The sequence below is a fragment of the Balaenoptera physalus genome, assembly GCF_965194825.1.
Source record: "Balaenoptera physalus genome assembly, chromosome: 1".
NCBI lineage: Eukaryota > Metazoa > Chordata > Mammalia > Artiodactyla > Balaenopteridae > Balaenoptera > Balaenoptera physalus.
The window spans coordinates 135,201,398-135,218,959 of NC_138882.1; positions in this window are offsets into that span (position 1 = coordinate 135,201,398).

Sequence of the window (17,562 nt, forward strand, 5' to 3'; positions counted from 1 at the left end):
ATGTTTTTGTTTTTCAAGGAAGTTCTGCAATGTGTACTCTAGGCAGGCAAAGTATAATTAACATTTTTTTTTTTTTTTTTTTTTGGCTTAGAGCTTCAGAAGTGCCCACTGGTCAGTAAAACAAACGTCCAGGCAAGAAAATACATCATGCATTCCTCCCTTGATGATTCCTTGGATGTTCCATGGTACTTAGGTACATCAAAAACTAAATACAGTAATATGCTGCCTCTTCATAAACTGCACTGACCCTAGAGTCATAACTTCACAAGCCAGGAAAAATGAAAGCTACTGTAAATAAAATGCAGTTCTCAAGAGTTCTAAAACATTTTTTCTCAATTTGACAACTCCCAAATGTGAGCTGGTAGATGGATTTGGTGCTGTCTTCCAGGCCACATGCCCCTCTATCCAACTCACAGGGAAACTTAAATAAAATATATTCAAGATGTATTTGCTGTGAATGCAGAGTAGTTAGAGCTGACCCACTGGCATGAAGATGAGTGTCCAGGGGTCCCCACAGCAAGTGCCCTGCAACACAGGTCCTGGCCTTGGAGTAGTAGGTATGTGGTGGTAACCGCACTTGCCAGAGCCTGGAAATTGGCTCTGGTGGTCTCCTTTAATTCCTGCCGACCCCAGTTCTCCAGGCTTTCTATGCTTCTGTGAGCTATGAATTCTTTTTCTGCCTAAGTTAACCAGATCTGATTGTTGCATAAGAACCCAGACTAGTACAACCGTGGTTTGGCTTTATCTCCCTGGCCGTTGTCCTCAGGGAGCTAGTTCTATATAGTGCTTTAACATAAAATATGAGACTGAAAAGAGACTATATTGATAGGGAGCTCAATAAACACCCATGGTATTTGACCAGAATCCCCTTTCCTCTGCCTCTACTGATGTACAGTCTCATTATGGTTTGGAGATAGACATATGGCCTAAACTGCATCAAACATAATATTTCACCATCACTGCATGTCACAGTGATGGAAAGAAAGGGTGGATGTGTGATCCAAGCCTTGTCAATCAGACTTGAATCTGTGATTTTTTTTTTTTAATACCAAGACTGTTGAGAGAGGTGAGAGGAGGATAAGAAAAAGTGGTGGGAAAGGAGTGAAGATGAAGCAGATGCTGTTAATGCCTCACTCACATGCTTACTGATCTCGTCACCATTTTCACACAGCTGCATCTCTTTGTTGAAGGACTGTCCTCAGGAGGCCAAATTTGCATGTGCACACGTATAGCTGAAAGAGCCTGGGAATTTACATATCCCAAGCGGCACCTGTTAACTGGGACAATGCTGAAGGAGATCAACTCCATCTCCAGAGTCCCACTGAGGGATGGAGCCAAAGTCACCTTCTGTGGGGCTCTGCTTGGTTTCACAACTTTACACCTTTGCTTAACTCCCTTCCCTTCCCTGTCTCCAGTCTCCATCCCCTGATCAGATTTTTCCAGGAACACGTCTTAATAAATCACTTTCAGGGTCTGCTTCTGGAGAATCTAATCTAAGACATCTGAAAAGCCAGCAGCTCTCTCTTATTCCTCGTGGATAACAGTGCTTGAGATATAAAGTAAACAAGTGGGTGGATGGATCAAATCTCTGCTTCCAACCACTCCAGCCCCTCCAACAGATGAACTGATACATTCCCATTCCTGCCAAAGTTAGGCTGAGTTTGATTTCTGTTACTTGCAACTAAGAGACATAATTCACCAGGGTGAGGTACAGTGACATCTTTCCTTCCTCCACTTGACAACAGACCTTGCAGAGAAGTGAGAGATGTCCATGATATCATAGGTCAGCCGTATTTTCGAAACAAAGTTATCAGAAGACCACTGTCATGTTCATTGTTCCTTGGATGCCATGCACCCAATTTATGATTTACATTTTCCACTAGAGTTCACCAGATTGTTTCCAGACTTTTCTACAGTACAAACACCTGAAAAATGTCAATCTATCTTGACATATTCCATAATACGTACCATATATATGTTAAGAAAGAAAAAGAGAGGAGAGAACAAAATCTTTCTAACATGCAAATCTACTCCTGTCAGGCCAAGTTTAAAGGGCTTCAATACCTCTTCCTTGTTCCCAAGATAAGGTTCATACTCCTTAAAATGCTCTCAGTAGCTTAATTATGTGATGTCAGGTGCAACCATCAATCACATTCTTCCCACTACACCTCCATAGCCAGTCACAGTGGACACTTTCAGTCCCTTGAGAGACATGCTCTTTCTTGGCCTTGGACCTTTGTCCCTCCTCTTCCTCCACATGCTCATACCCCAGCTTCTCACTTCACTTGGCTTACTCCTTTTTAGGTCTCAGGACTCGGCCAAGATATTACTTCTTCCAGAAAGTTCCACCTCCCACCGCTCCTAGGTGCTCCCATTGTTCCCTTTACTGCCCTAAAATTTCACATATCACCCTCTAGTGTGATTAAACGTGTTTATTTGGAATAAGAATATATGACCCTTGAGGTTAAATTATGTCTGTTTGTTCAATGCCATATTGCTGGAGTCTAACAGTACCTGGATCATAACAGATTTATAATATTTTTTTTAATGAATGAATGAATAAAAAAGGAAAAAGAGAGAGATGTATTTGAACATGACATGGGATATAATCAAAACACTTTTCATTGGGGAAGTATTTCCCCTGCCACTGGATGAAAGCTCTGGAAGGCTCCATCCACATCTTCTGCAGTCTTTCAGTCTTCCCAGTAGCATTTAACCTCCAAAGGACTCATTTTCTTCATCTGTAAAATAAAGGGCTGGTACTACATACTAATGTCTCCATTTTTCTTCTAACATCTTCTCTCTCTCTCTCTTTTTTTTTGGTGTGTGTAAAATTCATTAAGTACATTCATAGCTATTAAATACACTCATATTGTTTCTCTATTTCTAACATCCTAATAGTATGATTTAAAATTTTCTGTATTGGATCTGGATATGTCTTAACTTTGTTTTCTAATTCATAATTTCAAGAAATAGGATGACACTTTGCATTTTCATAGAGATCCTGCTATGAGTATAAATATTGATCTCTCCCACCTTTTTCAGCAAGGACAGGGTCTGTGCACACAGTAGATCTTGACAGAGTTGAAATTATTGACCTACAGAGAATGACATACAATATGCCTGATGATTTTAATGTTCTCTTGTCAGGCACTTGCCTCTTTCCTTTGATTTGAGAAGGTTTTAGTTTCCATTTCATTGACATATGCATTCAACATGATTTCTTCTTCTCCATCAAGCTTTTGCACCAAATCTGCAAATAAGGGTAGTACTATTTATACAGCTGACAGAGAGATATATATTGGAATCTTCCCTCATGACCATCACAAATTCTCATATAAAGAGCTGGTGCTCACATTTTCTGAGCTTCATAAGCAAGTGACTACAAAATACTGGCAACTCGTATTATGGTGACATCTCTGAGGCATCACAGGCTGCTGCAATTGCATTGTCCCTGATTGATGTTCTTTTCTTCAGAATTAAACCACAGCCAATTCCTGCCATATGTTGCAGACAAAGGACAAAACAATGTTAGAGTCTTCTCCCCTCCACTTCGTATCTGAAGTGCAAACTTTAAATTTTCTTATATTGAAGAGAAATGTCAGACAGAAGTGTTTTTGGTTCCATATTGCTGAGCCAGTTATGTAAAATGCAAACTAAAAATTCCATTCTACTTCCTAGAACCAAATGAAAGGAAAACACAGCTTTGGTGGAGTAACAGCAAAAAATTGAACCATATCCTGAGGGGACAGGAAGGATAAACGTGGCACTGTATTGTTCAGAGCAGCACTATTATGGGATGCAGATGTCACTGGCACCCATTCCTATCAGAGACTACATATTAGACTAGAAATAGGAATGTGTAGGTGGTGACAAATCATCCTCATGTGAAACCAGCATAAAATCCATTGCCCTTTGTTTCTATTTTGGGGAAAGATAGTCAAGAGGTTAATGAGGAACTAAGGACATTAGATCACATTCTTCTTTTTACCCATATTCATTTACTTATTCCTTATTTTGTATCATAGATGGTTATTAGGCTGATGTATATCAGCGCTGTGTTAGCCTTTGGCAACACAAATGTAAGTGAGGCAAAGTGTGTAGCCAGCAATAAGCTGAAATCAAGTTGGGAAATAGTCATCCATACAGATTAGTATAATATAAAACTCTGGAGATCATGATCCCTGTATTAAATTTTGCTTTACTTTAATACTAAACAGAAATTTAATTAGCTAGATAATACCATGTCACACTTGTAAAATTTGTTCTTTGCTACATACAGACATACATATGTATCCATATTAATTACCAAATGATGAGTGTAAATTAAACTTTGAGGGAAGGAGGTAAGGATGTGGAAGCGGGAATGGTGTCATGTCAAACAGAGGAACTTGCATGAGCGAAGGCTCAGAGAAATAGTTCAGTGTACTGAGCAGATTACCAGCTGTTTTGAGTGACTGGAATGTAGAAGAAATTAAGTAAGAGGATCATATAATTTATTATCCAAAATGGGACACTTTTGAAAGTGAAAGAGGATGTCAAAATAATTAAAAGTATATAATTTAAAATATTTATATATTGACATAAATTATTATTATTTTTTTAAATATCGGTGGACCTACAACACAAGTCTGAAATAACTGTTTTCGAAAATAAAATTCTTTCAAAAATTAGAATAAGATAATCTATGTACATTAAAGCAAAAAAAAAAAAAAAACCCACCATTGATTATCTGAATGTTACAAATATAACAAAAGCATAGTAATTATTCTTGATACAAATGTTTGAGTTTAACCAGTTGGCAACATTAAATACGGCTCCCTTTACCCCCTGAGACCCAAAAGTTGAACAATCCCTAGCCATCTTTTTTTTTTCTTCTAATTAACAAATACTCTGCATTGTCTTTGAAAAGGGAGTGATAGTTAAAAGGTAGGTGATAGTAATATTATGCCTAGAAAGATCTGCATGAAGGAAGATGGTTATTATTGATCATCTTTCAGATTTAGCTATGTATTATAAAGAGAACTCTCTTTAATAATACACAGGCCACTTATCATTACTAGAAAAGCTGGAAGTACAAAGTAGAGTAAACCTATCCCAGCTTATTTGAATGCAACTATTAATAACATTTTAATTAATAAAATGAAAAATCCTGAACAAATACTAAACCAGGAAGGGCTCTCTGACAGCCTTCATAAGCCTGAATTGTTCTAGGAAAAGTGGCTACAAAAGCAGCTGACAATTAAGGGTGTGATAAGATACAAAGCTGGACAAGGAAGCAAAGGCCAGATCCAGATCCTAGAGGACCTCATACACCACACTAGGAAACTTGGAATTAACCAAGGGGAAGCCAGTGAAGAACTGCAGGGAGATATATACAATGGAATATTACTCAGCCATTAAAAGAAATGAAATTGGGTTATTTGTAGTGAGGTGGATGGACCTAGAGTCTGTCATACAGAGCGAAGTAAGTTAGAAAGAGAAAAACAAATACCATATGCTAACACATATATATGGAATCAAAAAAAAAAAAAAGCTTCTGAAGAACCTAAGGGCAGGACAGAAATAAAGACGCAGACGTAGAGGATGGTCTTGAGAACACGGGGAGGGGGAAGGGTAAGCTGGGACAAAGTGAGAGAGTAGCATTGACATATATACACTACCAAATGTAAAACAGATAGTTAGTGGGAAGCAGCCGCATAGCACAGGGAGATCAGCTCGGTGCTCTGTGACCACCTAGAGGGGTGGGATAGGGAGGGAAGGTGGGAGGGAGATGCAAGAGGGAGGAGATATGGGGATATGTGTATATGTATAGCTGATTCACTTTGTCATACAGCAGAAACTAACACACCATGTAAAGCAATTATACTCCAATAAAGATGTTAAAAAAAAAATAGAACTGCAGGGAGAGCTGTGTTTAGGTAGAACACTCTGGCTGCTTCTGGAACATGAATTTTGAGGAAGCAGAGCTATTATATTGTTATACAGAGACAGCAAACTGGAGACCCATGAGCTGCCTCCAACCCACATGCATGTATGTTTTTTGTTTTGTTTTGTTTTGTTCTTTGCTTGCTCAATGCTAACATGCACTTACTTAACAAACTGAATTCACAGTCTAAGCAATTAAAAAGTAGGAAATTTCACATACAATTTGGATTGTTGGCTTCTATTGAAAAACTGGAAGATCTGGGGTTATAAGCTTGATTTTCTGGATGACAAACAACAGTTGACAGAAACTGAGTGGCAGTTGCCCTTCAGAGTGTGGGATACTATCCAACTTGACTGCCTGACCTGCTTTCACTAACCACACACGAAATGCCTGGGCCTGTCGCACGAGCTGAGAACTTCCAGTATACACTACCTTTGACATGAGCAACACTTGATAAGAATGGTCAGAAGAAAACATGTACCTGAGCCAGGAATGCAATTCTCAGCAGATGTCCCAACTTAATGGCACAAAAGTGTAGACTAGACAAGCTTTAGGTATGGACAGGGGTAATGCCCATTCATACAATCACCTCAAACATTATTTTGACCTTGTGACAGCATCACACAATTTAACTCTGACAGTAAATGACCCAAATATAGAGCAATCTCTTCCTGAAATTACAAGCTGTACCTTTCCAGAAGGAGATATCATTTCAGTTCTAGTTCATGGGCAACTCCAACGTAACTAGAGCAGAGTAAATCCACTCACCTCCTCCTTCCTTTGACCCAGTGCTTCACTGAGATATGGACCATGTAGGGTTTCAAAAGGAGTTTCCCAAATGAAGCCACCAGCCATTACCCTTCCTAGCCCTGACAGAAGAACAATGTACTATACTGGTCATTAACTCCTCTTTTCCAGGTCCCATGTAATTTGTGGCTTCTACTTTTCTGAGTACTTATATAATGATTATTCATTTCATTAAGACTTTGAGCCACACAAAAAGAAATGAAATTGAGTTATTTGCAGTGAGGTGGATGGACCTAGAGTCTGTCATATAGAGTGAAATAAGTCAGAAAGAGAAAAACAAATACCATATGCTATAACATATACATGGAATCTAAAAAGAAAAAAAGGTTCTGATGAACCTAGGGGCAGGACAGGAATAAAGACGCAGATGTAGAGAATGGACTTGAGGACATGGGGAGGGGGAAGGGTAAGCTGGGACGAAGTGAGAGAGTGGCATGGACATATATACACTACCAAATGTAAAATAGATAGCTAGTGGGAAGCAGCCACATAGCACAGGGAGATCAGTTCGGTGCTTTGTGACCACCTAGAGGGGTGGAATAGGGAGGGTGGGAGGGAGATGCAAGAGGGAGGGCATATGGGGATATATGTATACGTATAGCTGATTCACTTTGTTATACAGCAGAAAGTAACACAACATTGTAAAGCAATTATACGCCAATAAAGATGTTAAAAAAATTTTTTTAAATAAATGAATAAAAATAAAAACAGATGCATGCTCTACCATGAAAAAAAAAAAAAAAAAGACTTTGAGCCAAAGAGAAATTATGTTATTATAGAAGGTGGAAGAGTAAAATAAAAAGGGCATATGTTTTATGCCAATTATACTGTACCCTTGTGGTCCTCTTGTGTAAATGTTACAGGCCACAAGAAGAATGCCTAACTCCTTTTTATATTTTATAAGGCCTTTCATGATCTGCTTACCTCACTATAGACCCTTCTGCAGACCCTTCTGACCCAAACTCAGTCTCCAGTCATACTTACCTGTTTTCATTTCCTCAAACCCATCATGTTCTCCCTTCCTGAGCTCTGCACATGCTCTCCCTTCAACCTAGAACACTTTCACAACCACCCATCTCATTTGCTGTGTATTATCTATTGCTGTATAACAAATTAAGCAAATTTAGCAGCTTTACACAAGTCATACTTATTATCTCACAGTTTCTGTGGGTCAGGAATCTAGAAACAGCTCAGCTAGGAGGTTCTGGCTCAGGGTTTCTCATGAGGTTACAGTCAAGCTGTTGGCCAGGACTGCTGTGCCTTGGGATGGAGAATCCACTTCCCAGATGGCATACTCAGATGGCTACAGGCAGCAAATCTTAGTTCCTTGTTAGCTATTGGCAAAGGCCTCAGCTCCTTGTCATATGGGCCTCTCCACATGAGCCTGAGGGTCCTAACAGCATGCCAGCTGAATTCTCCCAAAACTAGTGGTCCAAGAGAGAACAAGGCAGAAGCCTCGTGTCCTTTATGACCTGATCTTGGAAGTGAAACATCATCACTTTGGCCATATTCTTTTTTTTAAAATGAGTCACTAAGTCTAACCTACACTCAAAGGAGGAAAAGTAAGCTTCACCTCTTAAAAGGAATGTCAAAGAATTTGTAGGCACATTTTAAACCACCACAGCCTTGAGAGAGCCAAATTTCAGCCTGGATGATTACTTCCTTGGTTAGTTTTTGTAACTCTCTCAAGACTGGGCTGGTATCTCCTCTAGCTCTCAGGAGGTACCTCTCTTAACAGGTACTATTTTTGGAACCATTCCTTATTCACTGGTCTGTCTTTTGCAGTAGAAAGTAAACAACATGAAGGTAAGGACTATGTCTTGCTCACAGTTGTTCCCCCAAGCTTGGCACAGTGCTTGGCCTTTGGTAGGCATTCAATCAAAGTTTGTTGAAGAATGAATCATGCCACTTAAAGAGGCACTTTTCCTACCTTCCCACATAATAAGCAGGGAAAGAAAGGGGGAGAAATAAGGTTTATCATGCACCTCCTGCTGTGCATTGCACTTTGTATATATAATCTCATTTAGTGGTAGATGTAACCTTTGGTAGAAGCATAATTATGTGGTGGAAAAGAATGAAGAATTGTAATTTTACACTCTCCTGCCTCTTATTACTGCAGAGTCTTGGGCAGCTTATTTAGACTCTTGGAACTTCAGTTTCATCTGAAAAAAATTAAAGGATATAATAATAATTGCCATGACAACTAACATGGTTTTAGTGAGGATCAAATAAGACAATGTAAATGAAAAGTAGGTACAAACCATAAAACACCATACAAATATAATACATAAATATTATTATTTCTCAAATTCCTTAGAGTATGGGTGATATTGCCAAGCATGAAGAAGATGCTTCCATCTTTGGAAACTTAAGCAAAGGTGAAACTCCTATCCCAGTGATAACCAGTATTTTTTTATTTTTAGCATTTTTTTCTTTTTTTTTTTTTTTGAATTTTTGAATTTTATTTATTTTATACAGCAGGTTCTTATTAGTTATCCATTTTAGATGCTCAGTTAAATTCGAATTTATGATAAACAATGAATAGATATTTTAGTATAAGTATGTTCTAAGTAGGTCCTGGCCTCAGTAGGTGGAGTTAGAAAAACCATCAAGGGCACCCTGTCAGATATATATTTGGGACATACAAATTTAACCGTGTGTCCTATATTTTTATTTGTTAAATCTGGCAGTCCTATTGCAATTGAACTGAATCATACCTCTACAGTTACTTGTCATATAATTACTTGATCACCCTTCAAAAAATCATATTCTGAGACCCATTCAGACATTTTCTAGTACTTGTTTATTTTAAAGGGATGATAAAAATTATAGATTGGAAATTTATTAATGCAATCACTTTTATAATTTGATTTTATCTAATTGCCATTTATATCAATGATAACTTCATAAGGGGAAAGTATAAAAATGGGGCTTAACTATCCAAAGATAATCATGAAATAAATAGGCCACTGTAGGCTTCTGGGAACCAGAGAGAGAGGTTTTACCCTTATGACTGGAACCAGCTGGAAATTTTTTTTTTTTCTTCATATTAAGGCCCTTGACCATTTATACACAAAGAAACTTTCCATTTCAAATTCTGAACAGTTTTCACTAATGATGTCACAGCAGAGAACTGAATATTTTGGACTTGAAATGAAATCAATATCATGTTATCACAGACTGAAAGGTAAAATTTCACCCATGTTGATTTTGGACATTGCCAGACTCATTCCATCAAGGTTTCAGTGCTTTTGTTCTGCCTTCTGGTGACTGCTAAAAGACAAATTCTGGGAAATTCTTTCCAAATCCCAGTGAATAGTCATAATGCAGTTTCTAAGGGCAGTCCCTACAGAGAGTTTTATAGAATCTCCCTCTCACAAGGAGGCCTCCTTGTGCATCTAAACCATTCAGTGTGTGAGAGAAGACTAACTAGGATGTAGCAATGAGCCTCAACATGTGACCTTTGTTTGCCGAGGTTCCTCAAACCTCAGGTAGGTAGTCATATTGATGACTTCTGGCCCCTGAACTTTTCACAGGAGGATTCAAAGTCCAGCATTTCCTGTACAGCCCCTGGTGGATATTGATCCAAAATGAGTAAGACCCAATCCTTGACCTCAAAATTGCTGTTGGGTCAGTAGAGCTGCTGTCTCAGTCATGCCCACTTCTCCATCCATGGCTGGTGTGCTCTTTGCCCACTGCCTTGTGACCCTTAAACTGGGAAAAGACCCCCTAGCCAGACCCGCATGGCCTATCTCAGGAGGAGGAGGGCATCTTCTTATGTGGACCTCCCCCCGAAAGCAAGCCACTCTTTTTCACAAAACAAATAAAAACAGACACACAGATCAATGAAACAGAATAGAGTGTCCAGAAATAAACCCACACATAAATGGACAATTAATTTACAACAAAGGAGCCAAGAACATACAACAGAGAAAGGACAACAACATACAACATTCTCATCAATAAGTGGTGTGGGACCTCCTGGAGGTCCTAATCTCAGCACCAGGATCCAGCTCTATCCAACCGCCTGCAAACTCCAGTGCTCGACGCCTCCGGCCAAACAACCAGTAAGACAGGAATACAGCCCCATCCATCAAAAAAAAAAAAAAAAAAAGAAACAACAAAAGAATATGTTACAGATGAAAGAGCAAGGTAAAAACCTACAAGACCAAATAAATGAAGACAAAATAGGCAACCAACCTGAAAAAGAATTCAGAGTAATGACAATAAAGATGATCCAAAATCTCAGAAACAGAATGGAGAAAATACAAGAAACATTTAACAAGGATCTAGAAGAACTAAAGAGCAAACAAACAGTGATGAACAACACAATAACTAAATTAAAAATACTCTAGGGGAGACCTTAAAGATGGCGGAAGAGTAAGATGTGGAGATCACCTTCCTCCCCACAAATACATCAGAAATGCATCTACATGTGGAACAACTAGTACAGAACACCTACTGAACGCTGACAGAAGACCTCAGACTTCCCAAAAGGCAAGAAACTCCCCATGTACCTGGGTAGGGCAAAAGAAAAAAGAAAAAACAGAGACAAAAGAATAGGGATGGGACCTGCACCAGTGGGAGGGAGCTGTGAAGGAGGAAAGGTTTCCACACACTAGGAAGCCCCTTCACTGGTGGAGACAGGGGAGGCGGGGGGAAGCTTTGGAGCCACGGAAGAGAGTGCAGCAACGGGGTGCAGAGGGCAAAGCGGAGAGATTCCCACACAGAGGATCGGTGCCGACCAGCACTCACCAGCCTGAGAGGCTTGTCTGCTCACCCACCGGGATGGGCGGGGGCTGGGAGCTGAGGCTCGGCTTCAGAGGTCAAATCCCAGGGAGAGGACTGGGGTTGGCTGCGTGAACACAGCCTGAAGGGGGCTAGTGCACCACAGCTAGCCGGGAGGGAGTCCAGGAGAAAGTCTGGAACTGCCTAAGAGGCAAGAGACCATTGTTTCCGGGTGCGCAAGGAGAGGGGATTCATAGCACCTCCTAAACAAGCTCCAGAGATGGGTACGAGCCGCAGCTATCAGTGCGGACACCAGAGACGGGCATGAAACGCTAAGGCTGCTGTTGCAGCCACCAAGAAGCCTGTGTGCAAGCACAGGTCACTATCCACACCTCCCCTCCTGGGATCCTGTGCAGTCCACCACTGCCAGGGTCCCGTGATACAGGGACAACTTCCCGGGAGAACACATGGTGCACCTCAGGCTGTTGCAATGTCACACCAGCCTCTGCCATCGCAGGCTCGCACCACATTCCGTACCCCTCCCTCCCCTGGCCTGAGTGAGCCAGAGCCCCCGAATCAGCTGCTCCTTTAACCCCGTCCTGTCTGAGTGGGAACAGATGCCCTCAGGAGACCTACACACAGAGGCAGGGCCAATCCAAAGCTGAACCCCAGGAGATTTGTGAAAAAGAAGAGAAAAGGAAATCTCTCCCAGCAGCCTCAGGAGGAGCGGATTAAATCTCCACAATCAACCTGATGTCCCCTGCATCTGTTGGATACCTGAATAGACAACAAATCATCCCAAATTGAGGCAGTGGACTTTGGGAGCAAAGATATATTTAAATGTTTCTTTTTCTCTTTTTGTGAGTGTGTATGTGCATGGTTCTGTGTGTGATTTTGACAGTATAGCTTTGCTTTTACCATTTGTCCTAGGGTTCTGTCTGTCTGTTTTATGTTTTTTGTTTTTGTTTTTGTCTTTTTAGTATAGTTTTTAGCGCTTGTTATCATTGGTGGATTTGTTTTACAGTTTGGCTGCTCTCTTCTTTCTTTCTTTCTTTCTTTCTATTACTCTTTAATTTTTTTTCTTTTCAATAATTATTTTGTATTTTTTATTTTAATAACTTTATTTTATTTTATTTATTTATTTTTCTTTCTTTCTTTCTTTCTTTCTCCCATTTATTATAGCCATGTGGATAACAGGGTCCTCGTGCTACGGCAGGGTGTCAGGCCTGGGACTATGAGTTGGAAGAGCCGAGTTCAGGACATTGGCCCACCACAGACCTCCCAGCTCCACGTAATACCAGATGGCGAGAATCTCCCATGGATCTCCATCTCAACGCCAAGACCCAGCTCCACTCAACGACCAGCAAGCTACAGTGCTGGACACCCTATGCCAAACAACTAGCAAGACAGGAACACACCCCACCCACTGGGAGAAAGGTTGCCTAAAATAATAATAAGGTCACAGACACCCCAAAACATACCACTGGACACGGATCAGCCCACCAGAAAGACAAGATCCAGCCTCATCCACCAGAACACAGGCACTAGTCCCCTCCACCAGGAATCCTACACAATCCACTGACCAACCGTAGCCACTGGGGGCAGACACCAAACACAACGGGAACTATGAACCTGTAGCCTGCAAAAAGGAGACCCCCCAAAACAGTAAGTCAAGCAAAATGAGAAGACAGAGAAACAGACAGTAGATGAAGGAGCAAGGTAAAAAACCACCAGACCAGACAAATGAAGAGGAAAGATGCAGTCTACCTGAAAAAGAATTCAGAGTAATGATTGTAAAGACAATACAAAATCTTGGAAATAGAATGGAGAAAATACAAGAAACGTTTAACAAGGACCGAGACGAAAAAAAGAGCAAACAAACAATGATGAACAACACAATAAATGAAATTTAAAATTCTCTAGAAGGAATCAATAGCAGAATAATTGAGGTAGAAGAACGGATAAGTGACCTCGAAGATAAAATAGTATAAATAAATACAGCAGAGCCGAATAAAGAAAAAAAAAATGAAAAGAATTGAGGACATTCTCAGAGACCGCTGGGACAACATTAAATGCACCAACATTCGAATTATAGGGGTCCCAGAAGGAGAAGAGAAAAAGAAAAGGACTGAGAAAATATTTGAAGAGATTATAGTTGAAAACTTCCCTAATAGGAGAAAGGAAATAGCCACCCAAGTCCAGGAAGCACAGAGAGTCCCACACAGGATAAATCCAAGGAGAAACACACCAAGACACATATTAATCAAACTATCAAAAATTAAATATAAAGAAAAAATACTAAAAGCAGCAAGGGAAAAACAACAAATAACATACAAGGGAATCCCCATAAGGTTAACAGCTGATCTTTCAGCGGAAACTCTGAAAGCCAGAAGGGAGTGGCAGGACATATTTAAAGTGATGAAAGGGAAAAACTTACAACCAAGATTACTTGATCCAGCAAGGATCTCATTCAGGTTTGACGGGGAAATTAAAAACTTTACAGACAAGCAAAAGCTAAGAGAATTCAGCACCACCAAACTAGCTTTACAACAAAAGCTAAAGGAACTTCTCTAGGCAGGACACACAAAAGAAGGAAAAGACCAACAATAACAAACACAAAACAATTAAGAAAATGGTAATAGGAACATACATAATGATAACTACCTTAAATGTAAATGGATTAAATGCTCCAACCAAAAGACTGACTGGCTGAATGGATACAAAACAAGACCCATATATATGCTGTCTACAAGAGACCCACTTCAGACCTAGGGACACAAACAGACTGAAAGTGAGGGGATGGAAAAAGATATTCCATGCAAATGGAAATCAAAAGAAAGCTGGAGTAGCAATTCTCATATCAGACAAAATAGACTTTAAAATAAAGACTATTACAAGAGACAAAGAAGGACACTACATAATGATCAAGGGATCAATCCAAGAAGAAGATACAACAATTGTAAATATTTATGCACCCAACATAGGAGCACTGCAATACATAAGGCAACTGCTAACAGCCATAAAAGGGGAAATCGACAGTAACACAATCATAGTAGGGGACTTTAACACCCCACTTTCACCAAAGGACAGATCATCCAAAAGGAAAATAAATAAGGAAACACAAGCTGTAAATGATACATTAAACAAGATGGACTTAATTGATATTTATAGGACATTCCATCCAAAAACAACAGAATACACTTTCTTCTCAAGTGCTCATGGAATGTTCTCGAGGATACATCATATCTTGGGTCACAAATCAAGCCTTGGTAATTTTAAGAAAATTGAAATCTTATCAAATATCTTTTCTGACAACAGTGCTATGAGACTAGATATCAATTACAGGAAAAAGTCTGTAAAAAATACAAACACATGGAGGCTAAACAGTACACTACTTAATAAACACGATATCATTGAAGAAATCAAGAGGAAATCAAAAAATACCTAGAAACAAATGACAATGAAAACACGACTACCCAAAACCTATGGGATGCACCAAAAGCAGTTCTAAGACAGAAGTTTATAGCAATACAATCCTAACTTAAGAAACAAGAAACATCTCAAATAAACCACCTAACCTTACACTTAAAGCAATTAGAGAAAGAAGAACCAAAGAAACACCAAAGTTAGCAGAAGGAAAGAAATCATAAAGAGCAGATCAGAAATAAATGAAAAAGAAATGAAGGAAACAATAGTAAAGATCAATAAAACTAAAAGCTGCTTCTTTGAGAAGATAAACAAAATTGATAAACCATTAGCCAGACACATCAAGAAAAAAAGGCAGAAGACTCAAATCAATAGAATTGGAATTGAAAAAGAAGGAGTAACAACTGACACAGCAGAAATACAATGGATCCTGAGAGATTACGACAAGCCACTATCTGCCAATAAAATGGACAAACTGGAAGAAATGGACAAATTCTTAGAAAAGCACAACCTTCCGAGACTGAACCAGGAAGAAATAGAAAATATAAACAGACCAATCACAAGCACTGAAATTGAAACTGTGATTAAAAATCTTCCAACGGGGCTTCCCTGGTGGCGCAGTGGTTGAGAATCTGCCTGCCGATGCAGGGGACACGGGTTCGAGCCCTGGTCTGGGAGGATCACACATGCCGCGGAGCAACTAGGCCCGTGAGCCACAACTACTGAACCTGCACGTCTGGAGCTTGTGCTCCGCAACAAGAGAGGCCGCGATAGTGAGAGGCCCATGCACTGCGATGAAGAGTGACCCCCACTTGCCGCAACGAGAGAGCCCTCGCACAGAAGCGCAGACCCAACACAGTCAAAAATAAATAAATAAAATTTAAAAAAAGTAACTAGTATCACAAGCTTTAAAAAAAAAATTACAAACCATATTCAATCAGTTAAAAAAAAAATCTTCCAACAAACAAAAGCCCAGGAGCAGATGGCTTCACAGGCCAATTTTATCAAACATTTAGAGAAGAGCTAACACCTACCCTTCTCAAACTCTTCCAAAATATAGCAGAGGGAGGAACACACTGAAACTCATTCTGCGAGGCCACCAACACCCTGGTATCAAAACCAGACAAAGATGTCACAAAGAAACTACAGGCCAATATCACTGATGAACATGGATGCAAAAATCCTCAACAAAATCCTAGGAAACAGAATCCAACAGCACATTAAAAGAATCATACACCATGATCAAGTGGGGTTTATTCCAGGGATGCAAGGATTCTTCAATATATGCAAATCAATCAATGTGATACACCATATTAACAAATTAAAGGATAAAAACCATATGATCATCTCAATAGATGCAGATAAAGCTTTCCACAAAATTCAACACCCATTTATGATAAAAACTCTCCAGAAAGTAGGCATAGAGGGAACCTACCTCAACACAATAAAGGCCAAATATGACAAACCCACAGCCAACATCGTCCTCAATGGTGAAAAACTGAAACCATTTCCACTAAGATCAGGAACAAGACAAGGCTGCCCACTCTCACCACTATTATTCAACATTGTTTTGGAAGTTTTAGCCAGAGCAATCAGAGAAGAAAAAGAAATAAAAGGAATCCAAATCGGAAAAGAAAAAGTAAAGCTGTCACTGTTTGCAGATGACATGATACTCTATGTAGAGAATCCTAAAGATGCTACCAGAAAACTATTAGAGCTAATCAATGAATTTGGTGGAGTAGCAGGATACAAAATTAATGCATAGAAATCTCTTGCATTCCTATACACTAATGATGAAATATCTGAGAGAGAAATTAAGGAAACACTCCCATTTACCATTGCAACAAAAAGAATAAAATACCTAGGAATAAACCTACCTAAGGAGAGAAAAGATCTGTATGCAAAAAACTATAAGACACTGATGAAAGAAATTAAAGATGATACAACAGATGGAGAGATATACCATGTTATTGGATTGGAAGAATCAACATTGTGAAAATGACTATACTACCCAAAGCAATCTACAGTTTCAATGCAATCCCTATCAAACTACCACCGGCATTTTTCACAGAACTAGAACAAAAAATTTCACAATTTGTATGGAAATGCAAAAGACCCCGAATAGCCAAAGCAATCTTGAGAAAGAAAAACGGAGGTGTAGGAATCAGGCTCTCTGACTTCAGACTATACTACAAAGCTACAGTAATCAAGACAGTATGGTACTGGCACAAAAACAGAAATATAGATCAGTGGAACAGGATGGAAAGCCAGAGATAAACCCACACACACATGGTCACCTTATTTTTGATAAAGAGGCAAGAATATACAATGGGAAAAAGACAGCCTTTTCAATAAGTGGAGCTGGGAAAACTGGACAGCTACATGTAAAAGAATGAAATTAGAACACCTCCTAACACCATACACAAAAATAAATTCAAAATGGATTAAAGCCCTAAATGTAAGGCCAGACGCTGTAAAACTCTTAGAGGAAAACATCGGCAGAACACACTATGATGTAAATCACAGCAAGATCCTTTTTGACCCACCCAGTTGCAAATGAAGCAACTGACAAAGGATTAATCTCCAAAATATACAAGCAGCTCATGTAGCTCAATATCAAAAAAACAAACAATTCAATCCAAAAATGGGCAGAAGACTTAAATAGACATTTC